Source organism: Onychostoma macrolepis, chromosome 09 (genome assembly GCF_012432095.1).
Source record: "Onychostoma macrolepis isolate SWU-2019 chromosome 09, ASM1243209v1, whole genome shotgun sequence".
Lineage (NCBI taxonomy): Eukaryota > Metazoa > Chordata > Actinopteri > Cypriniformes > Cyprinidae > Onychostoma > Onychostoma macrolepis.
In genome coordinates this window covers 19,063,457-19,074,983 of record NC_081163.1, presented here as the reverse complement: position 1 = coordinate 19,074,983, position 11,527 = coordinate 19,063,457, and the positions used below count along the sequence as shown (strand labels likewise).

General features: G+C 37.6%; 1 long non-coding RNA gene across 2 annotated transcripts; it reads right to left on the bottom strand.

The window, feature by feature from the left end:
* Positions 1-986: 986 nt before the first annotated feature.
* Positions 987-4,511, bottom strand: LOC131547348 (uncharacterized). 2 transcript variants are annotated; one of them, XR_009272908.1, is made up of 4 exons: positions 4,353-4,511; positions 4,000-4,185; positions 2,047-2,136; positions 987-1,986 (listed from the first exon to the last, which is right to left on the bottom strand). It is a non-coding gene; the product is annotated as an uncharacterized LOC131547348 (long non-coding RNA). The 2 variants fall into 2 exon arrangements; XR_009272909.1 differs by lacking the exon at positions 4,000-4,185.
* Positions 4,512-11,527: the final 7,016 nt, after the last annotated feature.

The window sequence follows — 11,527 nt, the reverse complement described above, 5'->3', positions numbered from 1 at the left end:
ATATGGAAAAGCAGTTACGCACTTCAAAAAGAGCCTGAGAATAGAAGTGTTGGGCAGCTGCCTTGCATTTGGATTTTTTCACCTTTGATTCAATCCATTGTTCAAGAGCGTCCAGCTGCAGAGTTCTTCAGCAGGTGCCATCTTCTTAAAAGCATTGGAAAGTGTTAAAATTGCTACTCTACAGTGTCTCATGTTCTATTCCTGTAGCGCCAAACCAGCTGCCCAACAGGTGTGGGAGTGTGTGCACGAGTGTGAACTCAGCAGTGAATATTCATTGTGAAGAGTCATAATCCATCGCTATCTTTCTACAATACTGTACAGTCTGGTGTTGTTTGCCAGTTTGATACACGCTGGTGCTCTTAGCAAATATAAACACATCAGCCAGTTCGGATCGTACAGAAAGTGACTTAAACCTTAAAAGGATAGTTAACTCAAAAATGAGCAGACTATCATTTACTCAGCCTCATGTTGTTACAAACATCTGACTTTCTTCTGTGGAACATAAAAGGAGTTGTTCACACAGTGCACAATACCTGTGTATGGCTTCACAAGACACACAATATAATTTACATACAGTTTACTTCCATTGGATGGAAAAGAAATGTCAGGATATTTCAAAAATATTTCCTTTTGTGTTTCACTAGACCTAGACATTTGTTTATTGCCAAAAGAACAGCAAACTTAAGGTAGTTCTGATGAAGTGGATACAACTTTACTAAACTGTAGTGATAAAACTTGTGACAAATGCCAGTTTAATAGCAAAAACAACAATATTAATAAAATGAACAACATTTAAGAAAATTAATTAGATATTAGTTTTGTCATACGTAAATAACACCTAAATTATATTCTAAGATGTTGTTTTGTTATGACAACAAAAAATGTAAAAAAAAAAAAAAAAACCTACTTCAAATAAATGCTTCAGAACTTTCTATTCATCAAAGAATGCTGAAAAAATGTATCAGTTTTCACAAAAACGCCAAGCTATTTTTAATAAAAATTAAATATTACTGTATTTTTGATGACTGCTTTTGAGCATTTTTCAATTGAATATAAAAACTGATACAGACTTCAAACTTTGTGTATTTTATTTGCTATTTATAATTTCCAAAAAAATACAAATATTCTACACTTAAAACTTCTAAATTTTATTTTTATTACAGCAGTTTAAAAAAAAAAAACAAGCTTCTGCTATTTTGGATTCATTTAGGTTGTCAGAGGAAAATTTGTACAATAGATTCTGAAAATATCAATGTGTGATGTTTTTTACTTTCAGTGACTCTCTCAATGACACACACACACACACACACACACACACACACACACACCCCTCTCATTGAGCTCACAGTTTGGGATCTGTTCAAATGCTGTCTCGCCTTTCACGTAATTTGCCCTTTTGCAAAGGCACTAGGTAAGAAAGCAACACAGATAAGTGGAATAATGGAGAGATTGAAATAAAGAGAGCGAGAGAGTAGCGTTAGCGGTGTAATTGAGAGAGAAGTGCTGATAAGAGCTCAACTCAACCGTCGCACCCTAAACCAGTGTCCTGTTTCAGCCCTCCCCTCCACTCCTTTCTTCCCTCTCCTCCGCTTCTTTTTCTCCTGCTCTGCTCTGCTGACTACATGCCACTGGAGTTAACTGATAACTTGACGGCTCCATTGACTGACTCCATCTAGGCAATGTTGGTCTTTTTCCCCCCTTTTCATCTTTTCTTTTCTTGAAAGTGTGTGCGAGTTCACTTCGAATACAAGGAGCTCTTTGTTGACACGTACTGTACATGTACACTGAAACCTTTATGCCAAAACAGGTATAGAATTTGCTTTCTGCCTGAGAGTAGCCCACAAGAATAATGTCCCACTTAACAGTGAAACACTCCTTCAGCGGGTCATTCCTGTAATCCAAACATTTGTAAGGGATCGAGGCCTCCACCGGGGTTCAGGTCCACCAGCTGGTGTTTAAAGGGTGGACGGTGAACGAGGGCCTGATCTGAGGAGAAAGCTGGGTATCAGTGCTCACAGGGGTTTGTAGTTTGCTCTGTTTATTTACCTGCTCTCCTGCCCTCGCCGTGTCTCTTTCTCTCTCTCTCTCTCTGTGTGTCTCCTGCCCTCCAGGCTGGGCAGGTTATGTCTGTATGAGCTACGAGAGGAAGGAGAGGAAAAGATGACTTTAGCCAGACAAGGTTAATTCTGTTTTCCTTTCCTCTGTCACTGCCAAGAGAGGGAAAGAAAGGAGTTAAGACAGAAGAAAACAAGATAAAACAAACAATAGAACAGACAAAAGCAGAAAACCGAAGTTCTGTATAAGAAACAAAAAATGCTTTTGAGATTATAAATTTTGATTTGGAAGAGCCACGTTCAATGCAATGCTAAATAACTGTAACGTGATTTCTCATGGCATATTTCTGTAGCAAATATTTAAGAAAAGAAAAGAAAGAAAGATTAAAACGTGCAATCATTCTTGATTATTTTTGCAAAGATGGGACAATTTGTTTTGATTATTGAACTCATCTCTCAAATGATATGCCACAGTCATTCTATGAGAAGTGACGTTTATGGCAGAGCTAATGCCAGTGTGTGCCAGTCACGTCTGATGTAGTTTGACTGAAAACTGTTTTACAGGAAGTTGTTCTGGACCAGCTCAGATTAAATTATATCAATATAGCATACATAAGGCATGATATAAACTGTACTATTTGAACTCTAAAAGGAAATTACATCAGAACTACATTTTGGGTAGAGCAGATGAAGAGGTTTTTTTGTTTTGTTTTCTCCATTGGGAAGCTTGGTGTTTTAGCCAAGCATAAAAGAGAGAATGAGAGATAGTGTCTAGGCACTATAATTATTATTTTTTTTTTAATTATAAATCAGGACAAATAATGACTCATGCCTGAGTATTCTGAAGTCATGTGATAGCTTTGTGTGGGCAGGAAAACAGAAATTTAGGTTGTTATTCATGGGAAAGTTCACAATAATCCAAGTTTTACTCTCCATGGAATTTTGGCATCGATACTGACAAAATTTACATTTATGCATTTGGCAGATGCTTCAATCCAAAGCAACTTGCAAGCGTGTCATGCTCTACTGTTCGAGCTACAGGAATGGCATGTGAATGTCTTTATTTAAAGCTTTGGCAGAGAAAGAATATGACTGAAACCAAGTATGTTTAAGTCTGTTCCTCACTCTAAAATACAGTACAATGTGGTATTACAGGAAGTAATGAACAAATCGACAAATAGCTTTTACAGTTTTGTTGTCATTTTTGTAGCTGTCCTTATATGGAAAAGAGCTGCATTCAAATTTCTCTTTTTGTGTTACATAGATGACATTACACGAGGGTGAGTAAATAATTACGACATTTTCATTTTTGGGTGACCTACTCTATTAACTGTGCTGTGAATTACTTGTTAAGAGGGAAAGTTTAACATCAGTTTCACTGATTTGCTGTGTTTATAAGCAATCGATCCATGAATTAGTCCGCTTCCTCTGTTCCCAGCCCTCTGCTTGATCTAATGTCAACAGGAAATACTACGTGATGCAGTTGATGAGAATGTCACATATGAGCCGAATTACTGAGATAGAGATCTGGACAGACGTCACAGGGTGGTATCCCAGACCTACATGACACTGCCCTCTTAATGACAACTCCGGAACAATTCCCAGAATGGGAAGAGACTTAAATGCTTGTCACTGACCTTACTTTGAATGATTCATCCATGTTTTTGTTTTTTATTAACAAAAATAATATCTGAATGTATTCTCTTTAATACATGTCCAGAAATTCTCTTTAAAGTGTTTTTTTTTTTTTTAAAGGAGCTAAAAATAATTATCCTCGCTCAGTAATTGTTGTAAAACCTTTTCAAACAATATAAAACGAGAACCTGGGTTTATATAAAAAAACCTGGGAATATAAAAAAAAAAAAAAGAATTGTAATGGTCAATAAAAAGGTAGACAGAACACTCAAAAAGAGAAAATAGATGACTGAACGTATGCACGGCGTACCTTATTCTTCTGCGTCTGTTTGGGCCTTGTGTTTTCATTCTGTCAGCGAAAACAATGGTGCAGAAACAGACCCGTATGAAAACGACAGCTATATTTACCCAGCATTCTATCATATAGACACACGGCACATTCCTCAGCAGCGCTAGAGTTGGCACACATATCAGCGGCACAGGCTGTTTTCTCAAACTTGGGGAAAAAGAGAGAGGAAGCAAAGTACAACCAAAAACAATGACATTACAGAGGGAGAGAGAGATGAAGGGCCGAGGCTTGAGGGAGTGATGTAGATTTCAACAGGAGGGAGAGGAAGGTGTTTAACTGTGCTCCTGCAGATAAGCGGTGATTAAAGAGCGTACCGGAACGCTGCGTGTGTCGGCGCAGTCAAACTTGCTCTTCTGTCTTCATTGGCCTAATGGTTTCACTCGGGTCTCGGTGGGAGAATGATGACGTTTCAACATGAAACTCCAGATGTTCTAATCTGAAATTCTCTCCTGGCCTGAGAAAACCTGAGGGAGGCAACAGAAAAAAGCAGATCATCAGAAAACTAATGACGGCATGTCAGAACACAGCTGCGACCCGTGAACTCTTAATTGCTTAACTCTTTCCTATTTGCCCCACCTCAATTACCCCAGCAAATTGCACATGATTGAATGAGTGAAGCTCACAAACAAGCAAAAAAAGCTTCTTATTTTTATTCCGCCCTATCATTACACTTCCTTCCGATTATTTTCACTCGCTCTCAACTAGATTGGATATGATGTGTTTGAAGTAGTCCTGTTGAAGGCTGAGGCAGCTGTTCTGAGGTGGCCTAAATTCTTTCAAGGATGTTACCACACACACACATTCATTAATACACGTGAACGCATTCTGACCCATGCAGAAATTATATTTTGTGGCCAATGTATATGTGCAATGTACATAATCACTTTAGAAAAGTGTGTTACTTTTTCAAAATATAGTAGGTAATACTCCTCAAAGCCAACCATAGAGCTTCAGCCAACTAACATTGAGAAAGGTGATTATTTCATATAAACATAATTATTCTCCATTTACAACCCGAATTCTGGAAATGTTGGGACGTTTTTAAAATTTGAATAAAATGAAAACAAAAATAATTTCAAATCACATGAGCCAATATTTTATCCACAATATCATAGAAAACATAACAAATGTTTAAACTGAGAAATCGTAAAATTTTATGCACAAAATGAGCTCACTTCAAATTTGATGCCTGCTACAGGTCTCAAAATAGTTGGGACAGGAGGCATGTTTACCATGGTGTAGCAGCTCCTCTTCTTTTCAAAACAGTTTGAAGACATCTGGGCATCAAGGTTATGAGTTTCTGGAGTTTTGGTGTTGGAATTTGGTCCCATTTTTGTCTGATATAGGTTTCCAGCTGCTGAAGAGTTTGTGGTTGTCTTTGACGTATTTTTCATTTAATGATGCGCCAAATGTTCTCTATAGGTGGCAGGCCAATTCAGCACCCGAACTCTTCTACTACGAAGCTATGCTGTTGTAATAGCTGCAGTATGTGGTTTTGCATTGTCCTGCTGAAATACACAAGGCCTTCCCTGAAATAGACATCGTCTGGAGGGGAGCATATGTTGCTCTAAAACTTTTATATACCTTTCAGCATTAATAGTGCTTTCCAAAACATGCAAGCTGCCCATACCGTATGCACTCATGCACCCCCATACCATCAGAGATGCTGGCTTTTGAATTGAACGCTGATAACACACTGGAAGGTCTCCCTCCTCTTTAGCCCGGAGGACACAGCATCTGTGATTTCCAACAAGAATGTCAAATTTGGACTCATTTCACCATAGAACACTTTTCCACTTTGAAACAGTCCATTTTAAATGAGCTTTGACCCATAGGACACGACGGCACTTCTGGACCATGTTCACATATGCCTTCCTTTTTGCATGATAGAGCTTTAGCTGGCATCTGCAGATGGCACGGCGGGTTGTGTTTACCGACAGTGGTTTCTGGAAGTATTCCTGGGCCCATTTAATAATGTCAATGACAGAATCATGACGATGAGTGATGCAGTGTCGTCTGAGGGCCTGAAGACCACGGCATCCAACAAAGGTCTTCGGCCTTGTCCCTTACGGACAGAGATTTCTCCAATTTCTCTGAACCTTTTGATGATGTTATGCACTGTAGATTATGAGATTTGCAAAGCTTTTGCAATTTGACGTCGAGGAACGCTGTTTTCAAAGTATTCCACAATCTTTTTATGCACTCTTTCACAGATTGGAGAGCCTCTGCCCATCTTTACTTCTGAGAGACTCTGCCTCTAAGACATCCCTTTTATAGCTAATCATGTTACAGACCTGATGTCAATTAACTTAATTAGTTGCTAGATGTTCTCCCAGCTGAATCTTTTCAAAATGTTGGCTCATGTGATTTGAAAGTCTTTTAGTTTTCATTTTATTCTAATTTAAAAAAAAAAACGTCCCAACATTTCCGGAATTTGGGTTGTAACAGTATTGTTATGAGTGATGCAACTTAGGTTACTAAACTAAGTAACCAATGATCACTGATCATCCAGCATAATGTATGAGTTTTCCAGACTCCATTATAAAATCTTACTCCTGCTGGGGATAGTTCACCCAAAAATGAAACTTCTGAATTAAAAACAAAAACAAAAAAACATACAGGTTTGGATTTGGAATGGTGGGGGTGAGTGAATGACAACATCATTTTTATTTTTTGGGTGAACTTACCCAGCAAGGTAATTGTTCAATTAAGTAAAAGAGAAGCAAACTTTCCACAAGTGAATTATAAAAGACAGACACAGTTAATGGGTTGAAGTCATTAAAATAACAAATCCATGTTTGTTTCAAAGGGCCAACGATAAAGAACACAGAGAGTTGAAACTTTGCCTGCATTAAATAAACACTGAAAAACAGAAGTCGCGGCTGTGCAAACAAACGTTTGGCTAGAGATATGGACTGATGAAAGATAAGAGTGTTTCAAGTTCACACCGGTTTTCAAGCTGTTTGTTTCTTTGCCTCAGAGTTTGACAGAAAGCACTGTATGACTGGAGACATGGCACACGAACGATACATGTTCATGAGTATACATCAGAATTACATTATGCACATTTATCTTATTCCACAGTCGACAGATACAGGATTTGCTGATGCTAGTTCAGAGATGTGTTACTAATTCAAAGAACAAAAAATCTGACCTTTTTTCAGTAATTCACCCATAAAGACGGTTAGTTCCTTAATGATTCAGTGTTTTGAATGAATTAGTTAAATTAGTGATTCAATGGCTCACTCAAAAGCAGTCACATGTATTGTTTCTAAATTTTAATGTTAATTGACTAATGCTGCATACACGCCATGTCGTAATAACTAATTTCGAGATAACATGTGATGTACTTGGAGCTGTTCACACCCTTGTACTTGGAACTATTGCAATGTAAATGCCTAAACATAGCGCCTAATAAATTTGAGGTGGTCATGTGGGCTACAAGTTCTACGAGGACATGAACACTTTTTACAAATTGGTATCTCGTAATCACGGTAATTACGATACGGCGTGAACACACCATTACTCCTAAAGACAGTTACTTGTCGCCACCTACTGGTTTAACTATGCAATCTGCTCAATGAGTCTTTGAAAAATCATTCTGAAACACTCAATCACAGAAAATGCTGCCTTCATGTGAGTCTGGGAAACTTTGGGTTTTTAGGACGTCACACATTAAAGTCACAAATATAACATGGAAGTAGCTAAATCAAAACAAACAAACAAAAATGTTATAATGAACAATAAACTGAAAAAAAGCATTTATGTGCTCAGAACTTGTTAGTAAGACATTACCGAATTGATAGGCACAAAATGTGTAGTCCCAGTGCTGCCGCTTATACAGTCAGACAGGAACAGACTGTTTCTGTAAAACCCACAAAATTTTATTTTCTTACCTCAAAATTACTCCTGTAAAATCATATATTTTAAAACAGAGACTTCTGCAGTTAGATTTTACCCCTGTAGCACATTTCTAAAAACTTAAACTGACAGTTTTACATCTTACCTCACGTTACAACACCTATCTATGACCAAGCAGAAAATAAAAAAGATTGTGTGAGAGAGATGTGGTTAGATCTCAAAGTCAGAGGACTGCATTCCAATTATGATATATGTCTGTAGAGATTGCTGTCTGCCGATAGAAATGAATATTCCTGGTGGCATGTGAAGCCTCAGACAGACTGTCTGGGCGAGGTGATTTGTCACAGATCTTTTCACACACTGTTCTGAAAAGTAGTTCAGAGGAAAGGTAAAGAAGTTCAGACAAAGGAAAAAAGACAGAAAAAAAAGATTCTGTGAGTTGCAGAAAGAAGTGTTTCATGTGGCAAAAAAAGGCAAAGAGAGACGGCGAGAGATAGAGAAAGGTGGATACAGATACTAATAGCTATGTGACTCCCTTGACGGCTCAGTGGTGGTAATCCCGGTTAGTCCACAAACTGATACTGCAAGAATATCTGCACACACACACACAGACACACAAAGCCTGCATTATGCTTTCTGAAACAGCTTACGACTGTGTGTGACTGACAGCTCTGACTCTTCCTGGTTCCCCTGTGTTGTCATTTACTTTGGCCGTCTAAAGCTCCAGGAGACATCATCCTCCATACAGACCTGGAGATAAACTCATCCCTCTATACTTACACCTCTCTTTCTATAGGCAGCCACATCCCTCTCTGTCTCTACATAGACTTACTCTCTCCAAACTTCTGGCGAACCGCACAGTATAAGTCCTTTTTCTCACACACTCTTTCACAAGCCAAAACGCTGGTAGATATTGAAGAGAACAGAACTGAGAATTAAGAGATATGTACTCTATAGAGAGATAGAGGAGAGTGATAGAGGAGAGAGGAGTTTCAAAACCAAGCTTCCTATCAAACATAAATCAAGGAGTTTTGAAGAATATTCATGTTGCTCTTTTTTATACAATCAAAGCACTCATCACACAGTGCTCTTGACTACTTGATTCTGATTGGTCAGTCGTGGTATTTGGGGGTCAAATATTTATGAAAAATCATGATTACTCAGGACAAAACTAAAAAATCACTCAGAAGAAAAAGTACCAGTAAGAAACTAAAATGGCTGGATGAAAGTTCTTAAAACAGAGACAAACAAGTTGCTTGGATTTACAAATTAATAAAAGGCAGAACTGTTTTTCTTAGTTGAAGCTTTACTTTTTAAAAATATTTTTATCCAAAGCAACTTACATTTCATGTCTGTTAGTTTGTTTGTTTATGTGATGAATAATAATAATAATAAAAAAAAAGAGTTTTGAATATGAATCGCTACTGAAGTTTGTATTTGGTTAGAGGCCATGATATCAAGATGACATTATCCGATGACAACATGCTGTCAAAATAAATAAAATAAAATATATCCCAATCACAGGCACTCCAAACACAAATTTTATTTTAGAAGCTTTTTTTTTTTTTTTTTGATTAATTCATTGTTCTATTTCATTCAATACTGCAAGCATTTGCATGCTTATTAGAATATCAAATTGTTTATTAGCTTAGCAACATGAAACCATAACTCTACTGGAGTCAACTGTGAGCATTATCATTTATCAGTTCTCATGAGGAGTGCTAATGATGTGCCTGTGAAATCATTTTGAGAATCACTGCCTATGTAGAGCATTTCAAATCACTCATTTATGAGTTTTCATTTAAGTAAGGATGCTGTCATAGAAGGTAACTGCCTAACAAGCTTACTCGGTTTTGGAACAGAGCTATAGAAAGAGATATCTTGCTCTGCCACCCACCGTCTATCCAGTGGAGTCTGTACAGAGCATGACACTGAAGCAGACATCCAGATCAGAGCTGAACGTTTGTGCGTCATGTGTGTCTTCTTCATTCTTTTATTCTCTCTTTCATGTGATTATGGCTGATTTTCCTCCCACCCTTGAGATTAAACGCCTCTGTGCCAATAAAAATGTGCAAATGCAACCAAACACACAAAAATGAATGAATGCAATAGGGCACATGCGAGATCTGGACTGTGCCGACAAAGGACCTTTTGAGGGTACAAGTGGAACTTTTAATGGGATTTTGCTTTTCTTTAATGTTCCTGGACTTTTCTGAGCAGCTGCAGCAGGACATATACCCCAGATGCACATTAGACAGTGCTTCACAGCAGTAATCACCTACAATCATATATTCATAGTCAATAAATATAGATTATGCAAAGATGAAGTGCTGTGGGCTTAAAGGCATAAAGCTATATTAAGGCTATCAAGTTTAGCTGAACATCTGAGACATCCCTTTCCTCTGATACCATACAGCAGGAGCAAAGGTTCCATAGGCCTATGCCCCAGATTCTTTGAATATAAACATTTCCCCAAAGATTTTCTTTTGAAAGAGAAAGGCTGGGATCTAAAGACAGCAGAACAAAGCGATCAACACTCTGAAGAACAAGGCAAGTGAATCTGACGATTGTGAAGTGAATTTGAAAGCTAGTGTTTAAATGATGTAATAGGTTTGGTGGTTGACATCAGTGCAAATCAGGTGAAGATTTGGACAAGGAATGTCAAAAAAAAGGCCTAGAGGGAAACTCCATGTGAATCTGAGCTTGTGTGAAAGGTGTGTCATTGGTGGTCTTCTTGTCAGCATGAGCATTTTTACAGTATATCACATGATGGAGGAACAAGACTTGCCAAAAAGAGGATATTGGAGTCTAAAAAAATTAGTTAACAATAATCCCAAGAGTCAGAATCCAAAAGTATCTCATAGCCAAGCCTTTTACTTTTCTTGATACCTCGAATTGCATAAAACCAGCCAATCAGATTTCTGTTTTGAGAAGATGTCATTTGTGTGTGATATATGCTTCAGATGGTCAGTGAATAGTCGTATCTTGGACATAGTCAGTGTAAACGGGGAGTCTTTTTTCTTGGATTTCAGTAATCAGTAAAAATGTAGGCAGGTTGCTTATGTCTTAGCCTACAAAATGAATCATTTTTTGTTGATTCATTGATTTGAATCGCACATTTTGAGATGGATGAGAGGAAACAAAGAGAGAGAAAGCACACAGTGGTTGCATTAGATTCAGGAAACTGCCAGGGAACTTTTGGAATCCATCTCTGTCACTTCAAATGAATTCTCGTCCAAGATGGCAAAGATGGATTACGTGTTGGCAGCAGCGTGACAACGGAGCATTACTGATCGAATACACATGCACACACACGCTTTTTGTTCTATGATGGTGGAGACTTTCCATTCAATTCAATTCTATTGGTATTGTCTTGTGGAGATAGTTGGTGCAGTGATTTTCCAAAACTCAGCCTCACATACGTTCAGATTATATGTGTATTAAACTGTTTAGTTTGTTATTGTTATACCTGTAATATAAAGTTCAGTTCATTTTTACTGGAATATTTGTTCTTATATGAAAAGATGCACTAACATTAAAAAGTTTTGCGTTAATAACATTTATGTTATTAATTATACTTTTATTTAGTGAGGACATTCAATCATTCATCTATTTCAAATAAATCATG